At 32.3% G+C, this 26,335-nt stretch overlaps 1 protein-coding gene across 17 annotated transcripts in view; it reads left to right on the top strand.

Moving 5' to 3' along the window:
- Pcdh15 (protocadherin related 15) overlaps positions 1 to 26,335 on the top strand; it is a 716,528-nt gene that overhangs the window by 626,186 nt on the left and 64,007 nt on the right. The gene's annotated exons all lie outside the window — the stretch shown is intronic.

The following is a 26,335-nucleotide window of genomic DNA, read 5'->3' as shown; positions in this document are numbered from 1 at the left end:
AAGCAAGCAATAAATAAAATGAAATTTATTGAAATACAACAATTAAAATAAATAAAAATGTCTACCTAGGAGTGAGGTGCAATTATTCCTTATTGTATCATTTAGGGGAAAAAAGGAAGATAAGTTAAATTTAATAAATTTTCTAATATCCCTCAACCAATCTCCAGTTGTCAGAATTCAAAATTATATCAACCTTAGTTCAAGCTAGTTTATTGTAACTTATACATTATATTGCTTCCCAGGAGAATTGAGAAGTAGAATCTTGGCACATAGTAACAGGTCATGTTAATTTTCTTCAAAAAAAATTAAAAGGTAATTAGCAAGCCTACTGATTGGTTTTAAAGTTAAGGTAAGCTTTATTAATTGTGACCTTCTATTAAGATAATATTTTGTCAGATTTTTTACTATTATGACCAAAAGACCTGACAAAAACAATCTTAGAGGAATAAAAGTTGATTTGTGGCTCACAGTTTCAAAGTTCTCCATCCGTAGATGACCAAAAAGTTAGTGCCAAAGTTCTTCACTGTTTTGGACTGAAGGTGAGGCAGAATATCACAGCAAAAGAAGAAAATCAGATCAGGACATGGCAACAAGAAAGCAGAGAGAGCTCCACTCACCAGGGACAAAATGTATACCCAAAAGGCATGCCGCCAGTGACCTGTTGTCTCCTCCAGCTACAACCTACTTGCCTAGGGTTACCACCCAGTTAATCCATTCAAGTGGATTAATGCACTGATTAGGTTAAGGTTCTCATAACCCAGTCATTTCAGAATCTTCATTGTCCTACACCTCATATCTAAACCACAAGAGATAACAAGTAAGATCTGATTGTAAAAATATCTTTTCAAATAAATAATTTTTTACTTGTGCAGATTGTTTAAACTTTAGCAATATCTTCATATGACACAAATACAGAAAAAGATAAATAATCATGAAGATTAATTTAAAAAATCTCAATTATGAAGATATTTTCTAGAAGCTAAAGTAGTAAGAATCCCTTTGTCTATAAATCACAAATATGAAAAACTCAGTGTCAGAAAAGAATGAATTACAGTGTGGATTTCATGTCCATTCAAACCAAAAAGATCTTGAACAATGCATTTGTGAATTATTAAAGATGTCAGATTTAAGGAATTTATAGAGTAGAAGAAAGTATGTTGAAAAAGCAGTTTTCACATTCCAACTGTTTATTTTATTTTCTAAATAAGCAGAAAATGGTGATGAGGGATTTTAGCAGAATGACACTGTTGATAGGAAAAAAATCACATTGATGGTCAGAAGATGCAAATCTTCTCAGTGGCAAAGGGTATAGAGAAGTTAAAGGGTGGCAATGCAGACATTTGGTACACTCTATCTAGACAGAGGCTTCTGAGAGCTTGTGGTTTCCTGCTCTGTGCCTTTTCACCTGGGTCTGATGGAGAGCATTCCCTGTACCTTTGTAAGTGTTAGTGTGTGTTCCCCCAAGTAGCTTCTCCTCAACTTACAGATGTGAACACTGCATCACAGGAATAGTAAGTCACCTTCCTAAATTTGACAGCTGGTCAGTAGAGAAGCCAGGATCTGCAGCCAATCACTTGAATTATGTTCTGTGTCTGCTCCTTTCTCTCTTTGAGGCGTTATATTCCACTCCACTAGACTGCAGATGTCTTCTCTCACTAACATTGCTTTAAGACCAGGTATCCATTAAAGTCTTTAGTTCTTTCTGATTGTTTGCTTGTTTGTACGCGATTTATCATTAAAATGCCAAGTGCCCTAAGACAACCATTACACTTAATTCTGAAATGTTCATCAGCATGGGTTTCTCAGTACTTGTGGATCATGTCACTGTAAGCTAGTGGGTTATTGGGTTATTTTAAAACGATTTCTAATTTTTTCCCTAGTTATGCACAAAATATATTATAAACAGTGCCAGTCTGAAATAAGGGTCTCACAAAATACTAATTGCAATTCACTTTTGTCATGTTTGAAGAAGCAAGGAAATATTCAAACCCCTCCCATTGTTTCAAGAGAGAGAGGTGTTTCCTAAAGAGATCTTAAGGTTGTATCCCTTCACATTTTGCCATAGCATCTGACTTTTCACGGTTGGTACTTTCAACAAAGTGAATGTGTATAGGTAACTAATGGTACCTTGCTTTCTTGACTATTACCTTGTGATTGAATTACTGTGTGTGTGGTGTAGCAGTTAAAAACACATTATTTTGTCATCACTTGTCTTTGTGCCTGTTTTCCCTACTACAATTCAGATTTCATTTAGGGAGGTGTTATGCTTCTCCCTTCAAACTGACTTTTGTTTATGATTTTTTATTTGTTCATTCATTTTTACTTAAAGTCACTCCTTTTGATAAATTACTGGTTTTTGAGTTAGCAAAATATACTTTACATAAAATGTTTTGAAGCAAAATTACAGCACAAAGAGTAACATTGCCCTTGACCTTCCTGGTATTTCACTTCTTATTAAAAATGAGGAATTTAGATTTGCTAATATTTTTGTCTTTATGAAAGAAAGTCCCATCCCTTTTTTTCTATCACCCTATTTTTGTGAATGGAAATGTTTACTCTATTCCATTATATACTGGATATTTGTAAATAGGTTTTGATTTTTACAAGAACTCAAGATATGGGCTTGCCCTGAGTCTCAGAGGAGACTTTATAGTTGAAATTTGGGCAATCCTCTAACTGTTGAGACTATGGGAAATTTTGGAAATGAACCAAATGTACTTTGCATTGTAAGATGGTCACAAGCTTCACAAGCTTTTGGGGACCAGGATGGAATGTTATGGTTTGGATATGAGATGTTCCCAAAAACTCATATGTGAGACAATGCAAGAAAGTTTAGAGGCAAAATAATTGAGTTATGAGAGCCTTAACCCAATCAGTGGAATAATCTCCCGATGGGATTAATTGAGTGGTAATTGAAGGCAGGTAAGGTGTGTATGGAAGAGGTGGAGAATTTGGGGTGTAGCTTTGGGGTGTGTATTTGTATTTGGCAAGTGGAGATCTCTCTCTTCGCTCTCTCTCTCTCTCTCTCTCTCTCTCTTTCTCTCTCTCTCTCTCTCTCATCATCATGTGAGATGCTTCCCCTCACTGCACTCTTCAGTCATGATTTCTGCCTCAACTCAATCCCTGAGGAACAGAGCCTGCTGTCTATGGACTGTGACCTCTGAAATCTTGAGCCCCAAAATAAGCTTTTCTTCCTCTACAGTTGTTATGGTCGGGTCTTCAAATCACGGTAGTGAAAAAGCTGACTAAAACATGGCCATAGACCATATTGTAGTTGATAATATTTCTGTTGGTTTATGTACTAAATTCTCCAAAGAAAATACTTGGTACTGGTTTTAGAAGATGAGTGCAATGCCAGTGATAGCATACTGAATTTCACTTTGCTTTCCTTTGAACATTCTTCCTTTATTTTCTATCATCTTTCTCTCTATGTGGATCGTGGTAAACCTTATTTATTTTAGAAACAAAATAAATCTTACTTATTTCAGAATACTATGAGTTTACATGAACAGTTCATTTACTAAAATTTATTCTTTTTCTCCACTGTATTCTTTAAAAGAACATTGTTCTCATTAGTCATTATGTTGTACAACAGATCACTTTAACTTATTCCTGCTATATAACTTAAATATTGCATTGCTTTTGGTAGTTCAGGCATTCTAAGTCTGTATTTTGCCTATGTACAAGATAAGAACCATGAAAAACCATCACCACTTTCTCATGCACAGCATTTTTCCTTAATGGTCTGAACAAGTAAAACATTATAGCTATGTTGCTTTTAATACAAGAGGACAGAACCAAGTCTGTTAACATTGTGGACAGAAAAGAAGTCCACAATAAAATATTTCTGCATGTGTATTTTACTCTTTTTTTTTTTGCTCTCTCACTCCTCTCTACACAAGTCAATCATCTTATTGTCCACAGAAGGGAAATCTAATATCATCATTCATTTCACAGAAACCTAATTTGTGCATGTTGGTTTGAAAGTAGTTTAACTCAGAATGGCCTTTGTTTTCATTCTCTCACATAGAAATGAAACTAATTTTCCCAGTCTATGCTTGTCTGAAAAATGAAGAAAGCTTGGATATTTGAAAGTAGAGGAAAAGTAGCTCTTATAACTGGAAAATTTCTAAAAAGTAGAGAGTTTGAAAGCCTTTTATGCCTCTTCAGCCACTGAACATGATATGTGAAGAGAAAGGAGTTCATCCAGTGAACAGCCAAGTCAATTAGCTTCCCCGCCTCATGGGCAGCTTGTCTGTTTCTGAGTGCACATGGGTGAGATGAGAAATTTATTCAATGTCTGCATATTGTTCAGATGATTAAATGTGTAACAACCCAGGGGAAGGGGGTGGGATGTTATTTTTTGAATTAAACTTGGCTTTCTCTTAGGAGATTTTATGTTACAGTGCAATGATAATTGTGTGCTCTCCTAGCTTATGTTTCAAGAACCACATCCTCCATCATCTCACACAGATCCATCAGGAATTTCAACACTTTATTCTCCCCTTTTAAAATCTCAGATTTTTTCTGAACCTGAAGACTTCACTATAAGACACAATTCTATGTGTGATTCTGATGAAGTATTTCTTTTGTATGAAAATCTCTAATTATTTTTCAAACCTCCATTTAACTTTGTGTCATACTGACCCTGCACAGGTGACCTATAACACCAATCTTAGTAAACATTAGAAAATTGAGCTTTGACTATAAGTTTTCATTCATACTTCTCTAAATATGTCTTAATTTGAATCATCTATTAATATCTCCAATAAAATGGGTAGAGTATAAAAGTTCCTTAAAATGTGTTTTGAAGAAAATTTAGTTCCAAATAAGTTCTAAGGAATAATGATTTTCCATAGCAGTTCTAATTAATTTATCTAGTGAAATTCGGCAGGCCTGGGAAGAGATTTTATACATAAAGATAATATAATTTGCATTCGTTAGTTCATTAGTCACTGTAGAGCTGAAACTTGCACGCCTTTTACAATTTTTTTAAATGGGCAAAAAAAGACTGGATTCACAAAATTGCAATCTTATGAAGAGTAATAATAAAATCTAAACTAGAATTCCCATCAAATAGATATTGAAATTTTATGTGGTGGCTACACTAGTTTTGGTAAACATATTTCTATATTTTGTGGTGTATCATTTTATTCCCAGATTTTTTCCCCTTCTAGACATACATGGTCTTTCAGGATCCCAGTAATCTAAAAAAAAAAAGTCAAAAGTTAATAAGGTTTATAGTAATTTGAAACCTTTACTACTATATAAGGTTCACAGACCCCAAAACATGCTGTAGGCCAATTTCAAAGAAAATATTTTGATATAAACTTTATATTAGGAAATAATGTGCATATATAGATTTGCACAATAACTACATGCACAATTCAGTAAATCTTCATAGTAAACACCCCAGCATAACCAGTACTCAAAGAAGCAGCAGAATCAGTTCCTGTGCCTTGTGTCTACCCCCACCCACAGATAACAATTATTCTGCCTCCTAGCACCTTAGATTATTTTTTTTTCTGTTTGGACTTAGAAAATGTGTATTTTTGTCTGATTTTATTTGATTGCCTTGTTTCTATGAGATTTTATTCATTTGTTTGTGAGATCCATCCATGTGATTACATGTAACAATATTAATTTATTTTCATTGCTCTCTAGGATGTCACTGTACAAATATTTATTACAGTTAATGTATCCTAGGTACTGCTGTCATTTAGGTTGGTTTAGGAGTTTTGATATTATAAATATTGTTTCTATGAATCTATTGGTACATGTCTTTTTAATGTTTTTTTTAATTGTTGATGGACTTTTTATTTATTTATATGTGGTACTAAGAATTGAAATCAGTACCTCATGCATACTAGGTATGTGCTGTACCACTGAACCATATTGGTACATGTCTTTTAAGAAATACACACACACACACACACACACACATGCATGCACGTTAATTTATGTTGGGTAAATACTTAGAGTAAAAATTTTTGGTAAGAGGGTATGCATATGTTAAGACATAAGAGATAATGTCAAATAGTTTTCCAAAATCTTATACCAGTTTATACTCCCTTAGCAATATCTGAATGTTCCAGTTATTCAAAAATTTGGTATTTTATTTTTGGTTTTAACCATTCCAATGAACATTTAGTGGTTTCTTTTACCAACTCCTAGCAGCTAATAAGGTCTAATGCCTCTTCATATATTTTGCCAGTATTTGTATCTTCTATATACAATGCTCATTTCGGTCTCATTCCAGATTTTTCTTGGAATGGCTGTTGTTTAGTTTTCTCATTACATTGTTAGACTTCTTTATAAACTCTGAATTGGAGATCTTTGCCTCATAGATGTATTGCATATATCTTCTCCCAGCATATGAGCTTGTATTTTCACTCAATTTTTTCATAAAGAAAAATGGATAAGAGTTTTTTTCTTCATGTTGGACAATATTGTGTCCTGTTTAAAAATGCTTTGACTAACAGACAAATATGAATATATTTCCCTATGCTTATTTCTTAGCATTTTATTTCATCTTTTATCTTTAGATTTATAATCCATATGGAGATTCTTTGGGGGCTTGAAGGGAGGTAGGAGCATCAAGTGTTTAAACAAGTTTTCCATTTCAATATTGAATGGGCCCAGCTACATTTACTGCAGAGACCATCTTTTTTCCACTGTACTCATTGGTTCCCTGAGTTTTGAATCAGATGAGCATGGATGGAGGCTTGTTTGTGGACATTTTGTTCTGTTTCATTGATCAATTTGTCTATACTTACCTTATATTATCTGGATGCTTTTAAAATATCTGATAGTATATGTCTCCTGCTTTTATTTTTGGCTATAGGATTGTGTTGGCTTATTTTGGTCCTATATGTTCATTATCATATAAAGCTAAAATCAACTGATCAATTTTCGCAGGTTAAATACGTATGTTAGAATCTAACTGAATAAACAGATCCAATTGGAGAGAAAGATGCTGAACAATATTGAATAGTCAGATCAATTTCTGTCTGAATTTATGTAATCCAGCTAAATGTTTTTGTTTCATAAGAAAAAACTACAAGGGGTGGGTTGAATTCAGTTTGGGGTAGAGAAAAGAATGGGTTTTTAATATTTATTCTTTTATTTTCTTCAACTCTTATATAGTAAATTCTGAATGCCTATTTCAGATTTCAGCATATCTGAAATTAGGAGTGTTGACTTTCTCTCTCCCTCTCTCTCTCTCTCTCTCTCTCTTGAATTTGATTTCTCTTTTGATTTTTGAAGATCCTGTGTTCTCTTTTTAACTTTCGTCTATAAACCCAAAGGAATTCTGAGAAGAAATTTGGGGTCCTCTGATAGGATAATAATACAGTATAGTGGGAACAAAGATGAGTCAGGCTCCAGAGACACAATTTTAAAATTTAAATAAAAAATTAAAATTGTGTAAAAGGTTTAACATTCAGAAAAGACAAAAACAAGATTATTCAACTTTTTAGTGATTTAAAATACAGCTTTATAGAAGATATAACAATAGAATTTTATAAAGCAGGAGACTTTTTTTAATATGCATGGTTTACCCCATTTCCTTTTAATTATTGTCCTTTGTTTAGTTAATATTAAGGATATCCAATTTTAATTCTTGGAGAAATTAAGCCACAGTATCTTTTGTGATTTCTAGCAAGAAAGCAAGTGTTAGGACAATAAAGCACTATAATTTGTGGCAGTGGTTGATAGATGCCTATAATTAGAAAGTAGATTGGATCTAGAAGATGAGGGCTGCCAGGGGGAAGGAGAGTCAGTATGAAAAAAAGATATAGATTTACTCCAGTTCTTGGGTTCAGAATCCAGGATTGTAAACATGTAGACTTGAAAATTATTTAATGATGTCCACAGGTCAGAAACAGACCCATAAATTATTGCAAGATGCATGAGCATAGACAGAGGCCTTACGATATTTTATGGTGTAGCATATTGATGAAGAATTCAAACTGGGTGGGAAGACCCAAGGAAAGGGAACTGTGAATCTGGGAATAGGTGAGTGGGAGGATTTATGCATTTAGCTGAGATCATGTGTTAGGGAAGGATAAACAGTGTGCTTTCCAGATCCAGGGAGCCCTGGCTGAGTTGGGAACACACCCACTGGAGGGATAAATAGCATGTGAAAAGGGCCAGACCAGGTTCTACTAAAACAATCTCTATAGAGGAGGTGTCTTTGTGGGTTTAGAATTATGGCTTAGAGATAAGATCAGAGTATGGGATGACTGTGTCTTAGGTCAGAGGTGACAGAATAAAGGCACACCAGTGGGCCTGCAATAAAAATTAGTTTTTACTCCAAGATATGAAGTCATGGTAGGGATTAATAAGGAAACTTTTTAAATTTATGTCAATTTTGATTAAAGTTTAATCAACTATTAAGAATATGCTAAACCACAAAATCATGAAAAACAAGGTAGATGAATTAAAAACATAAAGAACATAAAAAATGTTTTGATATTCAAGTCCATAACTTCCCTGCAAGCCTAAATAGGGAGACAATTTGGACTTTTATCCTTTTAACATGAATAGGTTTTATAAACTTTGAAAGTTTATTCATTTTTGTAAGCATCAGGTCTGCAAAGTGATCATGATGTTATCTAAAGAAGTTCTTGTGAATATAAAAGGAAAAAAATGTATATTCTGAGCATAGAGCCTGGCTGCCTGAAGCCTCTCAATTAATATTCACAGTCATTAATAACTATTATATCAAAGCAGTTCTTTTTACCTATAATACTAATCTTATATTCTAAATTTAGCATGCACAGAGCATAAAAGTTATTGAAAACACAATTCTATTAAATGCTCAGGTACTTTATCATTGTCCTTGAAAACAAATAGTGGGCCTATCTTTCTAGAGTTCTCTGTAAGCATCCACATGGACTGTTAATTTTTTTTTTATCTTAAAGGGATAACAATGAATAATTATAATCTGAAAATTAACATAAAACATTTTTATCCAGTGTGTCATGATTAGGTGGCTTTATCTTTGAGATGCACGTTAATGTACTATTTTCACTAAAATAACATTCATTAAGGGAGAATCAATACAACATTTCCAAATGTTTTATATTTTCTATAAATGTTTGCTCCTTTTATATGAACAGTGATGAAATTTGAATTTATAAGATTTACATGTTTCAAATGACTAGCATTATTATCTTAACTATATGTTATAAAGTATTTATGTATAGATTTTTTTAATAGTTATCCATAGCCTAATAGTTTTCATTTAGGAAGCCATGGTAAATTTAAGTACAAAAATTATTTCCATATGAATTAGGTATAAAGTTCTAAAATAAAATTGAACAGAATAGCTGGGAAAACTCTTCATCTTCAGGTAGATTTTTATTAATATAGCAAAGAAGAGTTTTTCATTTATTAAATTTTTAAAATTAAAAAAAAATTTAATTTGTTATATATGACAACAGAATGCATTACAATTCACATTACACACATAGAGCACAATTTTTCATATCTCTGGTTGTACACCAAATAGAGTCACATCCTTCATGTCTTCATACATGTACTTAGGGTAATGATGACCATTGCATTAAATTGCCCTTCCTACCCCTATGCCCCTCTCTTCCTCTCCCTCCCCTTTTCCCCTTTGCCCTTTCTAGAGTTCATTTAATCCTCCCAACCCAATCCACCCCCCCAAGCATATATGAATTCGAATCCTTAAATCAGAGAAATCATTCAGCATTTGGTTTTTTGGGATTGGCTAATTTCACTTAGCATGACACTCTCTAGCTCCATCCATTTACCTGCAAATGCCATGGTTTTATTCTCTTTTAATGCTGAATAATATTCCATTGTGTATATATACCACGTTTTTCATAGAAGAGTTTTAAAAAGAATGTTTAAAATAAGGGCACATTAGAGATTTTTGGCTCTGTTCACATCATACCATAGAATACCATAAAATTTAGGAAGATTATTTTATAGTAATTAATGTTTATCTGATAAGTGGAAAAATATGTTAAAGTTCTTTGAAGTAAAATTAAAAAATTAAAAAGACATTAAAATTTATTAAATACTTTTTTAATGAGAAAGGAGCTAAATCCATATAAAAATAATCCTAGACTAGAAAAATCCACCAATTTAGGAATGTTTATCGAGATTTCTTCAATCTTCCCTCATATATAGATATGGTCCAAACTGCCCATTTTCAAAGTGAAAGTATTAATAGAAAGTTCTGAACATCAGAAAATAGACTTTCATGATTATAAAATGAATTATCTATTAAAAAATGAGAAATGAAATAGTCCTTTCTCTGGCATTAATGAATCATGGCATGACATAATCTTTTCTGGCACACCCTGAGCATATTAATGGTATGTAATGCTATGATTATAACCATGAAAATGAGGTATATCTAATGAGAAAAGAAAAAAGAACACAATGAAAATCTGTATCTCATATTGATAGAAGCCTGATTAGCATTAAATGAAATTAAAACATTGAATTTTCTTTCCATATGCCATTCAATGTAAGCAGCATTACTCATAGGGATATAAGCAGGTCCATTTCCTGCCAGTGTTTGTGTTCTGTTTTGTGTTTAAAAAAGACATGTAGGGATGAATCTATTTTTTTGTTTTAATTCCTCCTGGACTCTGATAATATCTATGTGGTAATGGAAATTGAGCAATATTAGATTGCAGTTTTTAATGGAATCTATCAATTTAGTGCAGATGTCTTCTCTCTCTGAAACAAGAACTTGGTAATAATCTTTAGCCCACCACACACTCCTGTCAATACAATTAGTTTATTAGCAAACCATGGATGAACCCTGGAGTCAGAATTATATATTCTGCTCATCAGCAGTATGGGTTTACTGAGTGGTTCAGAAATGGCATCATGAAGAATGGCTATGGAGTTAAAAAATTAAATGATGCCCTATTAAGAAGTATTTAGACCAGTAGAGGCCACTAAGTATACTCTCAGATTTCTTATGTTTTCCCAGATCTTCCTCACATAGAATCTTCTGTCCCTAACTGCTTTTCATCACTGATGTTCAACCTGCATTCGGTCACCTTAGTTGTTGTCAATGCCAGGCCCTGAAGATTAGACTAAAGAATTGTTTGAATTAGAGCACATTGGTCAGACAATTAGGTTGAAAACAAGTTAACCAATGCTTCTTTTGACCCAAATCAAAACATTGAAACTTTTTTTAAAATGTACCCATTTTATTTTTAATGTAATGTAGAAATTATCTTCCAAACTATAGTAATTTTCACATTCTCTAGGTTGGTTTTACAACTGTTTGTTTTTTTGTGTCCATTGAAAAATATATCTCTTTTGGACTTCATGCAACATGTGTTTGCAGAGAACCTGGGGCAAAAAATTCACAGAGGCCCTGATTCTGCGTCAGGATTTCCTATATATCAGAGGGACTCCATCAATAAGATCTATTGAGTAGCAGCCCTCCCCACAAGTGTAACAACAATAACCAAAAGATTTAACAAAAATTCCAATAAGATGACAGAAAGTTATGCTTTTAAAAAATTATTTTTCTTGATTATAATATTTTTGTACTACTCTTTCTGTTGTGTGATGGTTGACTTAGAAAAGTGTTGAAGTGAAATTCTTAACAGTTTGTTAATGACCAAAAATAGTAGGCTGCAAAGTATTCAGGATGTCTGATTCTGGATTACAAAAAGAACACATGTACACATATGCATGCTATGTATATATATGTAGGTGCATCAAAGACGTATAAAAGCCCAAATATCATATGTTAACAATGTCTCTGCATTGACAAAATTGTAGAGTTTATAGTATACCTTAGGTCATTGCATTTTATGGTATTACTCAGGAAATAATAAAAGGCTACGTGTTAGATACATTGTAAAATAGTGTTGGTTATTTAAAATTTTACAACATTTCATCTTCACAAGTAATGTAGAACAAAAAGAATTAGATGTACATGATTTAGGATTATTTAAAAAGGAAAGAAAACAGCTATTCATATAATTTTGCTATTAGTAGATAGTTACAATTCCATTGATGTTTCACATGAAGTGACCATATTTCTTACAAGCCACCAAGTGGGAATACAAATATTTAATTTTAACATTCATTACTCTGCTTTATACTAAGTTGTTTGTGATTTAATGCTTTTCAGATAAATCCCTGTAGCCCTTGATCATGGGTGCTGCCACACTATTTTAAGCTCATTTTGATTATATCCCTGTAATTTTCCTCTTATATATTTTGTTTAGCTTCCAGTGTACTTTATGAATACAATTCACATAAAAATATTTTATACCTTAAAGAAATATAATATCTAGAAAAAGTGCTCTATTATCCACGTTTTAGAAATATTATGCTTACGAACATAAATATTTCATTAATTATTTTTCCAAAGATTAAAAAAAGTTATGGATGTCCAATAATTTGACAAAATAGAGTTAATAACATGTGAACATCAAAAGATAAGTCGTGCATGCCTGTAATCCCAGCAGTTGGGGAGGCTGAAGCAGGAGGATCGTGAGTTCAAACCCCGCCTTAGCAACTTAGAGAGCACCTAAGCAATTAAGCACAACTCTTGTCTCTAAATAAAATATGAAAAAGGGTTAGGAATGTGTTCAGTGGTTAAGTACTCCTAGATTCACTCCCTAGTACAAAAAAAATTAAAAGTAAAAAATCTGTCTTACTTATATTTTTTAAGTTTGCTTCATTTATTTGCATACATATTTTTGGTCATACCCAATGATGTTCTGATGCCTAAGCTAAGAAACTTTTATCAGTGTATTATATGTTGCTAAGAATTTCTAGAATTTCAGGTAGTGTTTTCACACTGAACAAAATGTTACTAACGATAATCATAAAATCACAATGTTTTACATTCCAAGAACATAGTGGTGGATCAGCAAATACTTATCCAGCAAAACTGAACTGAAAGAAGTATCAGGCATTGTGTACAAAATTTTCTTATTGAATTTAAGTTGTTCTTAAATTTCAGAGATGTTATGTATTTCATTGTTTATGAAAAAAGGCTTCCATAAAGTTTTTGCCTAGGAAATTTGGGAACCCATATTTTAATTGCCACTGGACTATTTAATAGCACAGAGTATCTGTGTTAATATCATTTCATTGCTATAATAAAATACTCAAAGAAAACCAAAAAAGAAAAAAAAAACAAAATACAATTTCACAGTGATTTTAGTTTATTATTATAGCTGCTTCTTCTTAGCAATCGTATTAATTTGTTTTCAAACATATAAGATACATTATGTTATAAAACAGAAAAATAAATATATATGCACATATATGTATGTATATTTACACACACACACACACACACACACACAATTTGTATACAGAAAGCAAAAGCTCCAGAATACCACCAATTTAAGCAAAAGCTCTAAAATACCACCAATTCAAATGAAGTTTATTATGGAGAGTCACTGTTTTTGATAAATGTGTGGCTTATATTAAAATAATGCAATCTATATAAATAAGGAGAGAGATTTTATTGTCCCCATATATAAATAACTCCATTTGAGTTTGTAAATGCAGGCTTCATTATGATTAGTACCATTTTAACTGTACTAAAGACATTTCTTTGGTTATTGTTAGTTTTATTATAGTAATTTATACTCAGTAGTTTTTTGAAAGTTCGACACTGATTTTTCAAAGTAGATATTTGTCTTGACAAACTCTTTTTCTCTAATAGCTATAAATCTATAATAAAGATTTTTCTTATGTAATAAAACTTTTTGTTTGTGTTTGTTAATTTTTTATTAGAGAGGAAATAAAATATTTTCAGAAAATTTATAGAAGATTCAACATTCAAATTTAATATCAAATTCCCTACTGTCAATTCCCCTTGATTTTTCTCATATCTGTAGCTAAAGAATAAATGGACTTCTTATGCACTATTCATATTTCAAAATATTTCATAGTAATGAAAATTACGCTTCCTTATATTGTTAGCTGTGCTTTAAAATATAACTGATGTATTTGTACTATGTGTATTTAAAATAAAAAAAAAACACTCAAATTCTGTGAAGCAATTGCAACAATTGCAAATGTACTATTACATAATCTAAAGATAGAAAGTGAAAATAAAACTAATCTTTAAAAAGAGTTAATGTTTAAAAGATATCTTTATTTTTGAAACATATCAGATAGTCTACTTTAAATTTAAATTTTAAATTTTAAATAGCTTTTCCTATCAGTCAAGAAAAATGGTGATAGAAAAAATGCAAAACGAAAAAATTACGAATAATTAAAATAAAAAAAAAACTCAGTTTCAAACTTGCTTAACAAATTTTGTGTTCTTAAAATATTAAATAATTTTATCCTTAAGTCAAATGATTATATTGTTTAATATACTAAAGTAATCCTTGTGATTTCTGGGCTGTTGGGTTAAATCTATGATATCTATTTTAAAATGTGAACTGTGAAGTCTGTATTATATGTAACAAAAAAAACATTTATTTGATTTGCATTTCTAAATATTGCAGTAGTTTCTTGATAAAACTTTTCAAAATTAGAAATTTGATGCCTGATGAATCAGCATCATATTGCAATTAATAGCACAGTAAAGTTTTCCTATGTAGGTACTTTTGCTTTACTGCTGCTAAATAATATGTCATTCATTAAGACTACATTGATAAATATATTTTCTTATTAGCTTATTTACTCATTCAATAATCATTTCCTAATTACCTTTTGTTTGAAATCTTTTAACCAGTGAGACTGATGAGATACAACAATGAAGCAGAAACTTGTACTGTCCAAAAATTTTCAGCCAACTGCACAAACTAAATAGTGGTCTGTGTTTTTCAATGTATACTAAGTGACCGGAAATAAAGTCTTCATGGAGATATCAATGCCACAGTAAACACAATAACGAATCTTAATTGAGATGACTTGTTTCAGCATTATAACATCTGAGTGCACACTGCCACCTGATTGATCCTGCTTGCAATACTTTCCCCATTTTACAGATGAGGAAATAAGCCCTGGAGAGTTATTTACCCAAATTTATATGACGAGTAATTCATAGAAATGAGCACACATCTGTCAAATTTCAATATTAATATTTAAAACACTTTGATTTTCATCTATAGACATTTAAGTCAATTAATATTTAACCATTTACTGGACAAAATACTAGAGACAAAAACATGAAAAGAAAAAAATCTGATGTATAATAAAGACATAATTATAAAATGTTATGGAAAATGTTGTAGTAAAAATTATGTACCAAAAATATACCACTTGAAACATGAAAATTGGAGCAGCCTTTAGTAAAACCTTCAAGTGGTTATTGGAGCTGAGGTTTGATTGCTTTATTCAACACTGTATATATTTTCTTTGTGTGTATGTGTGTGTGTGTGTGTTTACTCCATATTATATCCAGGAGCAAACATCTTTTGGCCTAGTACACAAGGGATATTTCATTATAAAGGTAGAAGAAACTATGTGTTCAAGGATTGGAAATTTAAAAGAAAATACATTGTTAGAAAAAGTATAATAAATCATGTAGTTTTGGAGAAATATGTATACAGTAAATGTAGGGCAAGAATTTGAAATAGTATACTGGCCTGAGATTGTCTTAGCATTAATTTTCTAGAAGGTTGGAGCTCTCAATTTTTTTAAGCTATTGCTAGTGAAACACAGGAAGAACTAGAATTGGGCAGTGTAAACTTGGCAGAAAGTTAACAGAAGTGAGAGATACTGTAGAGTTAAAAGGCTGAACGTTTGCTGATGAGGTGGGATTAAACAAATGAAGAGAATGCTGAAATTTTTAGTTCAGTTCCATCCTGAGAGGGTGATCCTCTTCCCAGGTAAAGAAAATATAGAAAGAGGAGCAATTATGGTAGACAGAAGAGGACATTGCAGGATAGGGGAGAAACTGAATTTGGTTTACAATGATTGAACTTAATGTAACTACAAAGCAGAAAATTGAAAATAATGAGTATATTATTTAACTTGCTTTGGATGCCGAAGATGGATGTATAACTATGAATTTATGGCAAATAGTACAGTTTGCCTACAGAGTTGAAAGACAAAGCTTTCAATAAAAATAGACATTTTGTAATTCAAAATTTACATTCAAACTAGTCTCCTGTCTCACAGAGGGCTCAACGTGTGATTTCTTTTGTTAATATATCCATTGAATGCAGCACAATTTATATTTTGATATGACTGAAAATTAGATTTAAAAGAGATTTTAGATTACATTGGAAAGCATCTTGGAGGAATTTACAATTAGTCTTCATATTAGCTATAATGAAGAAAACCAAAAACCATAATTAATTAGCTAATATTTATTCTCCAAAATACTATACAAGGAAGGAAAAGAAAACTTTAAAATGCAGGTCTTACCTATTTTAGACTACCACTGCCTATATAATATAGAGTACTGCAGTATGCATATATTTTAAAAGAACAAATATTTTGCTTTTCTTTAGCTCAGTTTTTTTAATCTTCAAACACATGTTGTCCTGTGATTTTTGGCATCAGTGTTTAAATTTTGATAAACTCCATAAATAAATAGCCCTGTAAGAATCTGTAATTCAAATTGTACATCCCTTTGTTTCTACTCTGACTTGTATTTTACTTTTTAGAATACCTCAGAATTATACTAGACTTTTACTTAATTCTACAAATTGTAAATGGATATACTGAAATTAAGAAGTATGAATATTGCATGGGGGGTAACCTTCCTGACATTCTTAAGCAAAATCAAACACTGGAGTTTTTTATTTGATTTCATCTCTTCTTTTGTTTTAGCAGAAATCTTGAGTAACCTTATAAATAGATAAATCTACTTGATATTTCCTTACTCATATTTTTTTCATAGACTAGGCATATTATCATTAAAGGCTTTAAAATGAAAGTATCTTTGTGATTTCAAAAAATGAGTGTAAAGCTAAAGTAGCTCTTAGAAGCCAAAGAGCTCTTTTCTTTTTGCTCCTTGCAAACGCAGCTTGATGTACAGACATTAGTTGGTGGAAGTCTGAGGTCTGAACATTTTTGCCCCTACATTCTAAAACATTTTCATTCTATCTGAAGAAAAGTGAAACTTCAGTGCTGTTAAAAATGGGTCTAATTGAGAAGCTAACATTAGAATTATTGGGTTTTAATGGATTTGGAAGTTCTTAGGACATCACTAATTATTTCACTAATATTTCTTCATCCTTAGTATTCATTTAGGCAACAGAGGAGAACAGTTACTTAGGCTGTTAAAAAATTAATGGTCTCACCTACTCCTCTATATGATAGAGGCAATTATTCGGTGATTTCCTCTTAATGTTTGGCACCTGTATGCATTAAAATTTCCAGATGAGTTCTTAGCAACTCATAAGTGGTTGCCTGTATATATGTTTTCATTTAAAAATATAATTACAGCACATACAATTATAATATTCACTTTTGGTTTTTATTCTTTTTAAACAACTATAGACATAACTTTCCTGATTTTATTAACCAGGAGGAACTCATAAAAGTCAGTGAATCAAATATTCTGGGATCACCTCTCCCAGATATTAATGAGCCCAGTATTAATTATTTTATTATAAAGAAACTGATATAATAAATAAAATAGCATTGATTCTTTAGTACATTTGATTCATCTGATTTTCCTGATGAGTCAGTTTTAATTTTTAAGCATGAATTTAGCCAAGCTTGTTAATTGCTCCTTTATCACTATCTAAAAAAATGATAGAAGCGATTTATTATATTTATTTATCTATGCTTTTACTAGACTATCTCTATAAATTTTCCCCAATTTTAATAAAGCAATGTGGTTATATTCATAATGGTCTATAACTTTTTTAAAAAATATGGCTGTTTGCTCTATTCATGCCTAAGTTTATTCACTGATGTCATTTTAGGTAACATTTTTATTTTCTCTCTGAGAGTCAGAGAGGTGAAATTTTCCTGAAAATTAATTAATCCTAAATTAAGATATAAATGAATTTTGCTTTATATATCTAATATCTTTTCTTTTTTAGGGATAGTATTTTACTGTAGAGTATAGACTATGAGGTATGATTATCCTGGTTGTTAACGGGAGGATTGATACATTTTTTGTAAATATAGACATAATAAGTAGATCTTATGCCCTATCATTTTATTTTGATTTTCTTTTATCATTTGTCCTATATCTCTTTTTCTCTCCTCTTTAAAATATTATTTTGCATCTTTTTTCTTACTCCATGTTTCCCTTGTATGTTTCAAGACTTTACACTCTATTCCCAGTAAATAAGGGGTACTTAGAAATATTAACATAAATGTTGTTCCTAATAATATTAAAGTCCCTGTTATCCTGAGTATTTTTACGAGTGTTAGAACATTTAACTCTAGTTACTCACTTTCCCATTTACCCATTATTGCATTTGAATATTTTATTTTTTGACCACACACAATAGCATAATTATTGTACTATAGAGACCATGTTTACACAGATATACCACTTCCTTAGCTTTTACAATTTTTTTCTAAATCTTAACTCTTCCATCAGGAATCACATTCCTTTCATTTCAGATAAAAAATTTAGACCTTTCCATGTGATTCTTTTCATAGCAAACTCTTTAAATGTGTGAAAATGTGTTCATTTTACCCTTGTTCTTTAAAGTCATTTTCATTAGAATTCTAAATATATAGTTATTTTCCCTCTGAAGGTTGAAGATTTTTTTTTCATATCATCTTCCTTAAATGTTGCTGTGGAAAAGTCAACATATCAATCTACTTCTAAGACCCTTGGAAACTTCACTTTGGGGCTAGGTTGTGGTATACGATGTTCTACACTTTCTATATGTTATATAGTTTCTAGGTGCGAGTTGTTTGTCCTACCTGAAGGTTATTACATTCTTAAATCTGTAGATAGCTGTTTTTAATCTAGTCCTGGAAAATTCTGTTTGTTTTCTTCTATTTTTGACATTATGATCAGATGTTTTGCCAAACTTTCTCACTTCAATTCCATATCTAAAAAACTTTAAATGAGTTTTCATTTTGGGGGCTCTGGATAATTCCTTTGCTCTATGTTTCAGTTCTCTAATTCCTTAGTCAGCTCTTCCTAATCTGCTAATAATCCCAATTTATGAATTTTTAACTCAAAATACATTATTTTTAATTTCTAAAAGACACTTCTAGCTTCTCAACTATTTCCTCTTTATTTATTCATGTTTTTAAAATGTTTATTAAATTTACTGAAACATTAAATTTATTTACTTCATAATCTATGTCTACATGTTTATTTTTAAAGTACTTCTACTATTAGTGACTGGGCTATTGTCATTCAAAGATCATTTTTCTTAAATTCTGAGTATGGTTTGTTCATTCATTCAGATAGTGCTATCATTTATATATGAGCCATCCCCCAAAAGCTCATGTGTGAGACAGTGCAAGAAAGTTTAGAGGTGAGATGATTGGGTTATGAGAGCCTTAACTTAATCAGTTCATTAATCCCCTACTAGGGATTTACTGGGTCCCAACAAAAGGCACATAGGATATATCTAGAGGAGATAAGTTAATGGAGGTGTGCCTTCAGGGTATATATTTCATCCTTGGTGAGGGCAATCTTTCTCTCTACTTATTGATAGCCTTGTCCTGATGCACTTTCTTCCACCACACTCTTCTGCCATGATGTTCTATCTCATCTCTGGCCCAGAGCAATGGAGTTAGCCATCTATGGACTAAAGGCTCTGAAATCATGAGCCCCAAATAAACTTTTCTTCCTCGAAAATAGTTATTCTCAGGTTTTTTTCTTCAGAGCAACAAAAAAGCTGACTAAAGCAGATAGTACACAGAAACTTTGTGTAAAGGAAACTTTGTGTAAAGGATGATGGAAAAGCTCCGTAAACTCAACAAACCAGAACAACCATTTACCTCTCTGAGATTTTATTAGCAGGACCATAGAGGTCAGTTGCAGAAGAGAAGGGGGGGGGGAGAGAGAGAGAGAGAGAGAGAGAGAGAGAGAGAGAGAGAGAGAGAGAGACACGGAGGGAGGGAGGGGGAGAGAGGGAGGAGGGGGGAAGAGAGAGAGGAGAGGGGGAGAGAGAGAGAGGGAGAGCAAGAGAGTAAGAGAGCAAGAGTAAGAGAGGGAACATGAACAGGGTGTTGATATGTATGGGCTGAACAGAGGATGAGGAGGAGCAAGGCGAGGGGGCTGGGCTGTTACTTCCTCATTTGCCTAGAGTTGAGCCACTTCAGGGATTGGAGTTCAAAGTTAGCACCATTCACAGGGATTGGAGGTGAAGGTTCTCACGCCATTCAGTGCGTCATGGACCTGAGCTCCCGGAAGAGAAGCAGTCTGGGCGCCATCTTTACCAACACTTTGGACTTTAAAACTCAGAATATTATGATTTTTTTTTCCTGTGTTAGGCAAATTCATCATTATGATTAAAGGCTTTAGACTCAAATAGTGAAATCTCAAGCAAATTTTGTTCGCACTGTACACAATGTAACGATTTCAGCCAGACCACTATCTTTGCAATTGTTTGGTGATGATAGCAGCAGTAGTTAGGAAAAGAGATGAATTTCTCTTTCACCCTTATATTGAGAATTTAGTTTTCTGGGTAGTGAATCTTATTTGATTCATTTCCACTATTACATCTTGGTCCTCCTCAAAACTAGTTCTAGTTCATCAACTGAAAGGGTAAAGTTTCTAAGCTGGAAAGCTTGAATGTAAAAGATTAGGTATTAAGTTCCTCTGTTACACCCAGATTCCTGAGATAGTTAAAACAACGCCCTACTGGCCATTTAGCCTAGGGCCCTGTGCAGTTCCTCACAGGGCCCGAACCAATCAGTTTGTGTAACCCGCTTACAAATGACCAATCACCCTCGCCCGCCAATGATTGTGCCAATCACATCTCAGAGTTGTTGTTCAATTTCCCTGCGCCTCATGATGATTTGTTCTGATGTATGCAAAGACTCCCGCCCTCCCCAAAAAGTGTACTTAAGCTCTGCTTGACCTTTGCTCTGGGCTCTGGGCTGCTCTCCCTTCTTGAGTGAGCACAGAGTCCCAGCGCCCTGGAATGGATCCCCAATAAATCCCCTTTTGCCAATTGCATGGAGTAAGTCTCTTGTATGGTCTCTCCCTCCGACGCTCCGCCGGACCCCTCTTACACAACTTCTAGTTCATCCAATTCACAAAAAAAAAAAAAAAAAAAAAAAAAAAAAAAAAAAATCAAGTAAAAGCCACCATCAATATTAAGATTACTGTATTCCTTCATTCATAGGGTAGTCTTTCTGCTTTGTCATTGCATGGAAAAAGTAGGTAAGAAACTCTATGGGACCTAATTATAAGGCCACTAATACCATTCATGTGAGCTCTTCACTCATATCCTAAGCACCTCCAAAAGAGCCAACCACTAAACAACATTGTTGGTGAAAGCTCTATCCTTGTCCTAAATACCAATCTAATAACAAGGACACAGTTTTGAGAAGAAGGAAAAAGAAAGTTTATTGCTTGCTAGCAAAGGAGAAACACAGGGGCCTCCTTTCCCTGAAGCTGTGATTCTGCCCATTAGCAGGAACAGGAGGCTTTTAAAGAGGTGATTCAAAGGCTAAATTCCATGTGTTCTCTGTTGGCATTGTAGTTCAGTTGTTAATTTGAAGTCATTTTCGAGATCTTCTGGTACCATCCCCAAAGACTGGATTACTTTGTTCCTTTGGTGGGTGTGTACTCAAGGACAGATAACTTGGTCTAGGATGGGGAAGAAAGGTAATTACATTTCCCCTGAGATTAGGGAGGGGAAAAGATTAGGAAGGATTCAAGAGAGATGAAGAGAAAGAAACAAGTCCATTTTAAAAATAAATTGCAGTAGCAGAGCAGCAAGGGCTATATTCAAAGCACACAGTAGACCCCTTTTACATTATATTGGGATGAGAATCCAACATATGAATTTTGGGGGAACATAAGCATTCAATCTAAAGCACTTGGTTTTTGATCTGCATATTTACTGTTTTCTTATCATCTCCTTATTTAATCTAGGAAGAATTCTTAGAATAGTTTATTAAGCATTTGATACTATTTTCACTGAACTTTTATTCTTGGTATTTAGTCTGACAAATGTGGTAGCTTACAGTGAGACCTACCCAAGGAAGCTATAAGCCATTTGGGTGATTATGAGCAATTTACTAATCTTAATGTGCTTCCACCTGTAAAATAGTTACAATAGAACCTACTCAAATGAAAGGATGCAATAGATAATGATATAATGCATGTACAGTTTTTACATGATAGTTGGCAAATTAAATTTTCAATGAATGTTAACAGAAACAGCAGCAGCAATGTTATACACATACTGTAAAACAGCACAAGACTGGTTGATCTGAGACTGGGCCAGATTCAAGGACTGCCTTCAGTAGTGGGGAGAGGCAGAGATCTGGCTGCTTTTTTTTAAAAAAAAATGATCATTGAGTAAAGGAATTGGAGATAGTGATTGTAGAGAGATTTTCTGAGAAACTGAACAGTGAAAAATAGATATGAAAGTTGTAGGGATATCATCAGAAAAGGGTACAGAGTAGTTTCATTTTGTTTTAATGAGAAAAGGCATCATGTGTTTTTATAGTCTTCTGAGTAAAATGTTAAAAGGACAAAGATAAATAGAGCATCACATGTTAGGAGTGAGTCAGATCAAGGCCTAAGTGCCTTTAGCAGGAGAGGAGTGTCAGCTCTTTCTTTGGGATTTGAAGAAAGCAGTGGGAGTAAGTACAGATGTAGGGTTTTTTAGTTAAATGATAAGAATTCAAGAAATTTCACACTTAATATCCTCAATTTTTATGTAAATTAGAACTTCCTCATCTCCAGAGGAGACTGAAAGAAAAATTAAAGAAAAGGGCCAACTATCCTGGTGCAACCCTGTAATCATAGTGACTACAGAGCCTGTGGCAGGAAGATTGCAAGTTTAAGGCCAGGCTCATCAACTCAGCAGGATCTTGTATTAAAAAAAATTAATAAAAGGAGCTGGGATGTGACTCAGTACTAAGTGTCCCTGGGTTCAACCTCCAGTACCAAAAAAAGAAAAGAGTGAATTTTAGGATTGGGCAGGGGTGGAAGGGAGAGTTACCACATATAGATATAGCAAAGATTTTCTAAATAGAAGAAAGGCACAGTTCACTTCAGATTTTTTGGAGCTACAGCAACTCTAGTAGTCTGCCTGATTATTTAATCTTTTCACTCTTCAGTCACTAAGAATAAATTGATATAAGATTGATCTAAGAGAATAAAGGTCCTGGTTTTGTGGAAGGATAAAATTATGATAACTGTTTAACCAGCTATAACTTCTAGGATGGAGCAGAAAGGAACTTCATGAACTCTCATGCAATGGATGCAAAGATGTGGGACTGAAAATGTAGTGACAATAAAGAAGGCTGAATTGAACATGATCGTGGAATTTGTGGGGTCAAAAATTTATACCTTGGTGTTTAAGTGTCCAGAGATGGCATATTTCCCTACAAACAATTTCAGCATGAGGCACAAGATCACAATTACTATGAAATTGAAAGGATTACTCAGATTGGAAGATGATTTGCTAGATGTGTTATCAATATGAACACTAAGGTTATTAAAGAAATAAGAATTGGAAGTGGAAGGGAGAAACTGAGAGCTAGATACCAATACACTCATACAATAACAAGGTTGGAGAGTGTACATTTTACATAAATGTTTGGATTTTATTTGAGGAAGAGATTTTTCAATTTTGATTCAAAAGTGATATAGAAACAATAAAGGAGAGCTGGAAAAGAAAAAAAATAAGATTATAAAAAAAAACTGTATAGACTTTAAGCTCTCTAAGTAAAAAATGATTAGTATGTTATGTGGTTAAGGGAGTTAAAAATCTTATGATTATATGTCTACATAAATAAATCTAAAATGGTTGAGGATTAAATTTCTTTATTCATGGGAAAACATCATGATGTGGAAAAATATTAAATCTTTTGGCTAATATGATCAAAATTTATATTATTAGTAATACTTTACTTGGACATAACTTCATATATACTATATATGTAGAGAGAGAAAGAGATAAATAGAGAACAAAGATACACACATATTAAAATGTTATTTCTTGAGCATTATTCTTTACATTTTATAGTTAAGGAAACTAGAAACTGTTTCAAAGTTACATATGACTTTGAAGCCCATGTCACTCCAAAACACAATGCAAAAGTAAACAAACAAAATTAGTTTAAACTTAATTGAAGTAGGAAGTACATTGATACAATACACACTAAAACTCTCACTGAGGTTTTACATCCTAACCCAAATTTAAAATTGTGTTCTAAATTTTTTTATTGATATTTTTGATGTGGATAATTGTGTATTTAACATACACCTTGTCATTACTTCATGAAAAGAATATCTTGTTAACTTTTTATAATTATAATCTATACATTCCTATCAGAGTTAGATGTTGAGATCCTAAATCATGTATTTATTATAATTTGAGTTGACTCAAACTTGAAAATGCCCTCAAATGCTCATAAGAAGAGCATGCATTGAAATTTCCATGATTCATCTTCCTTACTGGTATTTAAAAATGAAAACTTGAAAGAGAGAGGAGAAATGATCCTGGAAGTTATTCTCAACAATTATCTTCAGGAAGTAAATAATGGATATTCCAGTATCATGCCCATTTAAAGAAATAGAACTTACAGTGAGGTTATTGCTGCACTATATAGTGCAGATATATATATATATATATATATATATATATATATATATATATATATTAAAAAGGCTAATAAACATGATTTTGAAAATTTTGTCTCATTTTTTACTAATTGCTCCAAATATACTATGAAAAGTTATTTTAAAAATTCCTAGATTTTTCTGAACTAAAATGACTAATTCTGCATATAAACTTTTACATTAAATGATTATTTTTTCAGAAAGGCATGTTATAAAAAGCACTTTAATCTTTTAAGATGAAATATGGCTATAGTATAGTTATCAAAATTTAATGAATTAGGGATATTATCAAAGCGAATCTGTTTATTGAAACTGGAAGTTAATCAGTAGGAACTGTATATAGTAGCCTAATGTGCCAAACAATCACCATGATTTTATGGTGACCATCTTTTCTTTTCTAAATGTGATTTCATTGTTATGCAGCATTTATTTTAAAATAAAATGTCTTAGAATCTCACAAAATTTTAAAAAAGAATTTGAACATCAAACAGAGCATATTCTATGGTTCCATTAATATAAATTTTAAAAATATGCATAACTAGTCAATGACCCAAGGAAAGACTTGCAGTTTACCAAAGGGAGGTGGATAGGCCTGGAATGGTTCAGAGCACATACTGAACATTGGTGATGTTCAATCTCCTGATGCAGATGCTGGACAGATGCATATTTTGTAAAACTCTATTGAGCTGTACACTCACAACTTGCAGAATTTTTGGTATGCTTTTATACCTCAGAATTTACATTATCAATAGTTTGCTCTAGGGATAATTCCTATGTTAATCAGAGGTTAAAAGGTTAATATTCCACTAAATTTTTAACTGCTTTGGCATTAGTAATAAATTTGCTCATTAGTATAGGAAATGTCTTGGACGACTTGATTTAGAATCAGACTTTAATTTTAGTTGGGAATATGATTTTATTTCTTATTATATAGTTAAATTGAAAACAAAAACAACTTACAGGTCAAGGCATAAAAAGAAAAACTAGCAATTTTTTTTCTCTATGCTCTTTTTAGTTCCCTTTAAGTGAGAAGGTGAACTGATTGGAAATCTAATAACCATTACTCCAAGGCCAAAATAACTCTGCTATGATGCAAACCACACAGAACACAAAGAGATAAGCCAGTAATCTGAGCCCTCTTCTAAAGCTGAGAATGTTAACTCTCTAGAAAATTCATAAGATATTTGATACGGAATGAAATATTTGAGTTGCTTAGTTTGTTATCTTGTCTAACAGGTAAATAGGATTATCCTGAAATATTTTAAATGCTGAAATATTTTAAATGATCCAAATATGTGTGTGTACAAAATTTGAGAGTTAAGTCAAACTCATGCTGTATTTTAAGGAACTTTTGCTATTATTTGCTATTATTATTTTTCATTATTCATATCCCAACATTACCACTTATTATATATTCCTTGGCTATTGAAATTTAATTAAAATTATATCGAATTAAACTTTCAGTTGCTTAGCCACTTAGGTTCATTTCAAGAATGCTGTAGTCATACATTGCTAGTATCTACTGTCATGGGGTAGATTTAGAACATTTCTATTTACCAGAGTTCATTTGGTCAATACTAATTTATATAATTAAAGCAGTACCTTCTTCAGATTATGATATGTAATAATAATAGAATTAATAAAAATAAGACTAGCTAT

This window comes from Urocitellus parryii, chromosome 5 (assembly GCF_045843805.1).
Source record: "Urocitellus parryii isolate mUroPar1 chromosome 5, mUroPar1.hap1, whole genome shotgun sequence".
NCBI lineage: Eukaryota > Metazoa > Chordata > Mammalia > Rodentia > Sciuridae > Urocitellus > Urocitellus parryii.
The sequence above is the reverse complement of the archived record's forward strand: the minus strand, read 5'-3'. Positions and strand labels throughout refer to the sequence as shown.